Below are 7,383 nucleotides of genomic sequence, written 5' to 3'. Positions count from 1 at the left end.
TGGAGCACCCCAGCCTGGAGAACTGAACCACAAAGGCAATTTCCTTTTTACAGTGAATCCCATTTGTAAAATGATGAAGAAAGAAATAAAACATAAGATTCCGTTCTCTGCAGCTCTCAAATGTAATTGCATCTGTTAGAAAAATTGCTGTGTGAAGAAGAAAGACGCTTAACAGAGTCTTCATTCACTCAGTCCTCTAACTCTCTTGCTAGCATTTCAGTCCTGACCAGGAACTTGAAATCATTTAGTGACCAAAAAAGATAGAGTATGAAGGTCTGTATTGGTGAGTAAGATGTGGAAGGAGCAGTAGGAAGAGGGTTCAGATGTTCCCAGCATATCTCAGGGCACTGACCCCACTGCCACCAGCCGCTCCCACGTCAGCGGCCAGGAGCGGAAATCAGAGGTGCCCAAGGCCAAGGGCGCTGTGGGGTCCCCCTGGGCAACAGCTCCAGTGAGGGCCTGGAGCAGACTAGCGACTCTTGGTGAAACTGATCCTAAAGATTGCATGTATGGAAGTACAACCGGCTGGGCACTCCTGCGCTGAGTCCACAGAGAGGAGAAGCGAGGCTTAGAGAAAAGCAAGGTACTTAAAGATGTGTGTAAGAACGTTCCTTGTAATACTGCTCATGTTTGAAGAGGAAAATGTGCACCAGTGGAGAATATATACTTGCGGTATATATAGTATTCCATAGAAGGTATGCATTTAAAACGAGTAGCCTGGAACCAATGTATTCATCAAGGGTCCATGTTGTGAACTACAGTGTGTGAGTGGGTGGGAAGTGAATCACAAAGGAGACATAGAGCTTGGTGTTTGTGTAAAGTTTAAAGCCTACAGAACAATACCAGATTATGTTTATAGATATATAAATATATTGTAAATATTTAAAACAAACATGAGTAGGATAAACACTAACTCCGTAATAGTGGTTACCTTTGGGAATGTGTGCATTGGTGAAAGGTACCAAGAAGATGCTAGAAAGTTTCTGAGATGTTTCTGAGGAGAGGGACAGAGGGGTATCACCGACCTGTAGTAAAATCTGTCACAAACACAGAATCTATTTTAATCCATTGAAAACCATCTCCATAAAGTTAAGATGGAGTGAGTTTCGTGGGACCTGCCCTAGAACACATTCCCAATGGAACTGCCTGTCTGGGGTGTAAGCATGAATCAAAGCTGGCTTTCAATGTTTGAAAAAGCCCAGAGTTAAAAACTCTCTTCTGGGATTCGGGGATCTCTGCTGGCTGCGGCTTCAGTGCTCTAAGAACCTCAGTGCTTGCCTGGATCTTAAGGCAAGTATCCTCTGCGGGCTGGTGCTAAGGGGCTGAGGGGGCTGTGTCACAGGGGCCTCTGGACATACAAGTTCAAGTTAGACCATTTTAATGTATGGAATTTGAATACACAAACAAGAGGAGGTGGGCCTAGCCAAGTGACTTCTGCAGCCAAAAACCAGTCTTCTGGACTCTTTCTCAACACATGGTTTTTCTACATCTGGGAGGGTTGCTTTTCAAAAGTATTACTTATTTACTGTGACAATTAGGTGAGCAGTCTTATCTTTGTGTTTGAATTGCTTTTAGTTGTCCTTTGATGTTAGGGAAGAGAAAGAACAGTGGGTGAGTTCAGGAGCTCAGTCAATAACGCTCCCGAATTATTTCACTTAGAATTTAGGGTTTTCAGTCTAATTTAGGAGCCTAGAAACTGAACCCCTTGACCAGAGATGTGAACTGTGGTTGCCGTCCTTAATCTTTATAAAAATGGAAACCCTCTATGTTTCCGCAGATTATTCTTGTGTGTTTGGCTCTCTCTTCTGGGGGTACACATGGCTCTGCTTCATTCTTTTTAATGTCTGCCTAGCATTCCATTTTATGGATTAACTGTTGTTGATCCAACTAATTCCTCACTGACAGACTTTAAGTTAGGTGCTGTTTTTCACCATAATAAACTGTAAAGAACCATCTTTCCACGTCTACATCCACGGACTTGGGGTATTTCTGTAGGAAAAATTCTTAGAAGTGGCATTTCTGCATCAAAGATTATATGCATTTTTAATTTTGATACATACAACCGAATGGCTCTCCAAAAAGTTTGGATCAATGTGCACTCCTGCCAAGAGGGTATGAGAGGGCCCATTTCATTGCTCAGAATTTAAAAGTGCTTAATCAGACACGGACTTGATGAACACTTCAGAAGCTGTTAGAAAAATACAGAGCGCGTCTGTGTTTCTGTGCTGGACACGCCTCCGCTGTACTGCTTCCCTGGCTGGCCAAGGAGGTCTCAGCCTGTCCACCGTCAAGCTCAAGTCCCCCAATTTTTCAGTCCAGACCTCTCCAGTGAGCGTTCGAGTGTACCCATGTCATGAGGCAGGTTGAGAGAAAGTAGATGAATGATTTTTTTTTTTTTTAAAGATAATGTAGAAGCAGCTTGGCAGCCACTTTCTGGGGCTAAGATGCTGCTCTGAGAATCTCAAGCCACTCATTTTACAATAACATTTTTTATAATCACTTAGGAAAAATTGAAGAACAATGACCCTCTCTGATGAACCCCAGTGCCTTTAGCACAAAGGACGCATGGTTTATTTTATTTCATATGTATTTGTAAATCATCTTTTTATTTTTTTATTAGGATTTTTATTTACTTATTTATTTGTCAGACCAAGAGCACAGGCAGGGGGAGCAGCAGGCAGGGGGAGAAGCAGGCTCTCCGCTGAGCAAGGAGCCAGATGCGGGACTCGATCCTAGGACCCTGGGATCATGACCTGAGCTGAAGGCAGACACTTCACCAACTGGGTCACCTGGGTGCCCCATAAATCATCTTTTCAGATTTGTGAAGCCTGTACTGGGACGTGAAGTAGCTGTTTGCTCTAAAGACTGATGACCAGTACAGAGACCATCAGGGAGGGTCATCAGAATTTTCGCCACTGCTGAGCTGGGCTCCCTGGCCGCGTGCACAGGGCAGTCTCCCTAATGTGGTAACCAGGATGTTGCCACATCGCCTGGGCAGCTGCCTGACCTACCCCGGTGTTGCAATGCTCTCCTGTGAAACTGTGAGTAGGGTCAGTGCTTCGAGAAGGCTGAAGTCCTAGGTTTGATTTTCAGGAGAGCCAGGGGGACTTCTTCTCATTCTTGTCCTCAGGTGGGGTCAGGAGACCAGCAGAAGAAAGTCCCCTCAGTGGCAAAAACCAGTCAGGTTAAGTGGATCCCCAGATGCGCTCAATCCTAACTACTTGCCCCCAGATCCTTTCATTTAGATAAGTCGTTCTCCATCTTGGCTGCTCCGAGAATCCCATGAGAAGCCCTCACAGCTGTCAGTGTCCGAGCCGTGTCCCAAGCACGGTGACAGCAGAATCTCTGGGGGCAGAGCCTTGGCATCGTCCTGGGAGCCAGGCTAAGGAGGAGAAGCCGCGAGGCCCACCCTCAGTCAGGAGCCCTGGGCTGGGGGTTCGCGTCCAGGCTCCAGGATCATCTGATGCCTGGTTACTCTCCCACTACTTGCTGATGACCTTTAAAAAAGTTAATTCTTTCCCCTCTCTCCCTGCTCTGGCCTGTCATTGAACTCACCCAGCTGATTGTGGCGCTTGTGATTGAGAACCTCTTCTGACCGCTTCCCTTTCCCCAGAAATTAACGTGATCATTAAGGCTTATAATTTCACTCACCAGTGCTATCAATCAAGGGGCTGCGAAGCAGAGTTAAGAGTCCTTTTGTAATTGGCAGCAGCCTGTGATTCAGAGCGAGCATCCGGGGCAGTGGGGAGGCTGAAGCAGGGGAGGGCCTGGTGTGCAGGGAGGGGCGGTGCCCCCTTGAACTGACTCCCCAAGCTCTTTGTGGCCAGTTGCCGGCTTCACCAGCCCGACATGTCAAAAGAACGAAGCCAGCCCTTGCCCATAACACTTCAGGCTACCCCCTTGTCCACCGCACACTCTCTGCAAGGGGAACAGGTTCTCTTCAGGACTCGGGACTTGGAGAGAGCAATGGATTCTTTAGACGCTGGGCAACTCAGAGTCATGTTGGGCAAGGGCAGTCGGTCCAGATTATCTGTAGTTCAGAAGCGGGGTGTTGAGACTGTCAGGCCTAAGGACTACCACTCCTCCCTCATCCCTTTGTTCAGAGATCCTCTGGAACCCCATAGACAGCAGCTAAGCCTGGAGCAGTGCACAACCTGTGCCCCCTTTCCCAGCCTCGAGTACCTCCAGGCTGGAGGCTTGTGATCAGAGTGGCCCCGGGGATAGTAGCTGCATTTCCCCCTCCTGGGAGAGTTGGCTTGGCTGATTTGGTTTCGAGGGCACACAGTGCCTGGTGGATTATCTCACACATACATAGGAGGTGCACTGTGGGCCGGGGTGATAGGGTAGTTAGTTTTATTTTATTTTATTATTTTTTGTCTGCATTAAAAAAAAATTTAATTAACATATAATCTATTATTAGCCCCAGGGGTATTTTATTTTATTTTATTTTTATCTTTAAAAAGATTTTATTTTATTTATTTATTTGACAGAGAGAGACACAGCAAGAAAGGGAACACAAGCAGGAGGGGAGGGAGAAGCAGATTCCCTAGACTCCCCGTTGAGCAGGGAGCCCAATGCAGGGCTCGCTCCCAGGACCCTGGGATCATGACCAGAGCTAAAGGCAGTGGCTTTAAACCCACTGAGCCACCCAGGCGCCCCAGTTATTTTTATTTTAAATAGAACATTATAACAACGATAGAAGGGACTTTCTTTTATTAGATGATAATATAGGAAAATCTGGAGGGGCAAAAATCATCTATAATTTCACCTCCCTTAGACAACTTTCCATGTTTGCCTATATTTTCTGATTCCTACCCATGTACCTCTGCATTTGAATAATTTTGAAAATGACTTACTACGTTGTTTGCATACCTTTCTGAGCATTTCACCCTTGCCTTTGTCTAGCTGAGATATCCATTGGGCTGAGAGAAATACTGGGATTTGTTCTAAAAAGCATGAAAGGAGAGCAGGTTGGGGAGGAGGGGGAGGATTCTGCTTCTGATCTGAAAAAATATGTTTATTTTATTTTTTAAGATTTTACTTATTTATTTGACAGAGAGACACAGTGAGAGAGGGAACACAAGCAGGGAGAGTGAGAGAGGGAGAAGCAGGCTTCCTGCTGAGCTGAGAGCCCGATGCGGGGCTCCATCCCAGGGCCCTGGGATCAAGACCGGATCAGACATTTAATGACTGAGCCACCCAGGTGCCCACCAAAATGAGTTTAAACAACAATATGATAACATTACAAACCAGGCTTATTATTTTCAGTTTTCCTTTTTCTCTTTCCTTTCTTTCTTTCTTTCTTTTTTTTCTTTAAAGATTTTATTTATTTATTTGACAGAGAGAAATCACAAGTAGACGGAGAGTCAGGCAGAGAGACAGAGAGGGAAGCAGGCTCCCTGCTGAGCATAGAGCCCGATGAGGGACTCGATCCCAGGACCCTGAGATCATCACCTGAGCCGAAGGCAGCGGCTTAACCCACTGAGCCACCCAGGTGCCCCTCTTTATTCTTTTCTTTTCTTTTCTTTTCTTTTGACAGAGAGAGTGAGGGAGAGCACACATGAGCAGGGTGGGGAGGGGCAGAGGGAGAGGGAGAGAGAATCCCAGGCAGGCTCCATGCCCAGCAGAGCCTGACATGGGGTTCGATCTCATGACCCTAAGACCATGACCTGAGTCGAAATCAAGAGTCAGACACAACCAATGGAGCCCCCCTGGTGCCCCATTCTCTCCTTTTTCAAAGGCAGCAGCTAGAGAACCGAGTTTACGGAGTTCTGTAGTCTAGAGAAAACTCTGCTTTGGTGTATGACAGTGAAGCCATGGGGTGTGCTGCCTGATGGCTGAAGTAGAGGGAAGAAGTAAAAGAAAGGCTCCTACCTTCCTGTTTCTTGAAGGGAGAGGGAAAACCAGAGGGTGAAGCAGAATGAACCAGGCCCATGTCTGTGTCCTAACTTCCAGACCTTTCACCTGGTGCTGGGGAGGGACATGGAGAAGTTAGGATAACTTCCTGGGAAGAAGGAGTTTTCTGTGTCCACATCTGGATTCTGGGGAGCCCCAGTACTCGGAGGCTGCTTCCACGATCGTCCTGGGCTGGTCATAGCAACTGGCCCCAGCATGTGGAAAGAAAAGCGAGGTCCTAAGCTTTCAGTGTCTCTCAGATTTCCTGTTACATGCAAGCTAACCCGAGAACTAGGGGCTGGCCCTGGCAGAGCAAGGAGACAGACTGGTCCACAGAGGGTCAGGGTGGATCCCTGGGTCTACGACTATCTGAAGAACTCTGCAGAGGTCCGGGGATCAGCAGCCACCAAGACCTGAAGTGCTGCCCTATCCTTCAGGGACCACACCTGGAGCCCAGACAACGACTTAGAGCTGCTGCAATGCTCTGTGCAAATACCCATGGGTGGGCAACCCCTCAGCAGCAACCGTTCCAGAGACCAGTGGTTCAGAGGCGCTGTGCCCGAGGACCCCAGTTCTTCCGGATACTGGGAGCACATTTCTGCTGCACTAACCCCATGACATGGGGACACGTTCTTGGGGAGAAAAGCAGGGAGAAGTGGTCATTCTCTGGGGGACTGCAAAATAGTCAAAAAGCTATGGAAATCACCCCCACAAGAGAAGCTGCAAAGTGAGTTTTTATCTCGAAGCAGCAGGTGAGTTTGGGAAGACCAGGGGAATTGTAGAGAAACTGAAGAAATTGCACACTTTGCAACTGAATTGTAGTGGGAGTTTCATTTGGGCTTCCTCCATTTGCTCTAAGGAGCTGGGTGAATCACTGGAACTGTGAAATAGTGAAACTAGATCTCCAAACTCCTGGCCAACTCTGGCATTCCGGCGCTGTCATCCGAAAGAAGAATTTTGATTGGCGGAAGGGAATGGGATGCCTGCCACCACCTCGCCGGTTATGGTATTCATCGCTCATTCATTTCTTCAGCCAGTAAGGCTGACTGAGGGTCTGCTGACACCAGAAGGGCGGGACACAGACACGAATGGTAAAGCCCTCAAGGAGCTTGCTCGTGGTCTAGTAAGCGAAACACGCAGTGACGAGAGCCATCATGAATGGAGACGTGGCCACCTTGCTAAGGGGACATGAGAGCCGAAGAACCTCTTCCCTGGGACGTGCAGTAAGCCTTCGCTGAACGGGTGACAGTGACACTGACTCCTGAATGGAGAGCAGGGGTGAATGAGGTGCTGACCAGCCGGGAACAGCAGTTTAGCTGGAACAGCGTGTGCAAATGCCCGTTCCACTGGCATTTTGAGTTCAAAGCCTTAGAGGCTGGAGGATGTGTTGGTAGGGGCTAAAGGTAGGAGATATGTTTGAAACAAGACTGGAATCAGATTCTGAAGAGTATGTACACCTTGCTTTAGACATCACTTTCTGCCTTGAGT

Source organism: Neovison vison, chromosome 1 (genome assembly GCF_020171115.1).
Source record: "Neovison vison isolate M4711 chromosome 1, ASM_NN_V1, whole genome shotgun sequence".
NCBI lineage: Eukaryota > Metazoa > Chordata > Mammalia > Carnivora > Mustelidae > Neogale > Neogale vison.
This window is presented reverse-complemented; position numbering follows the sequence as displayed.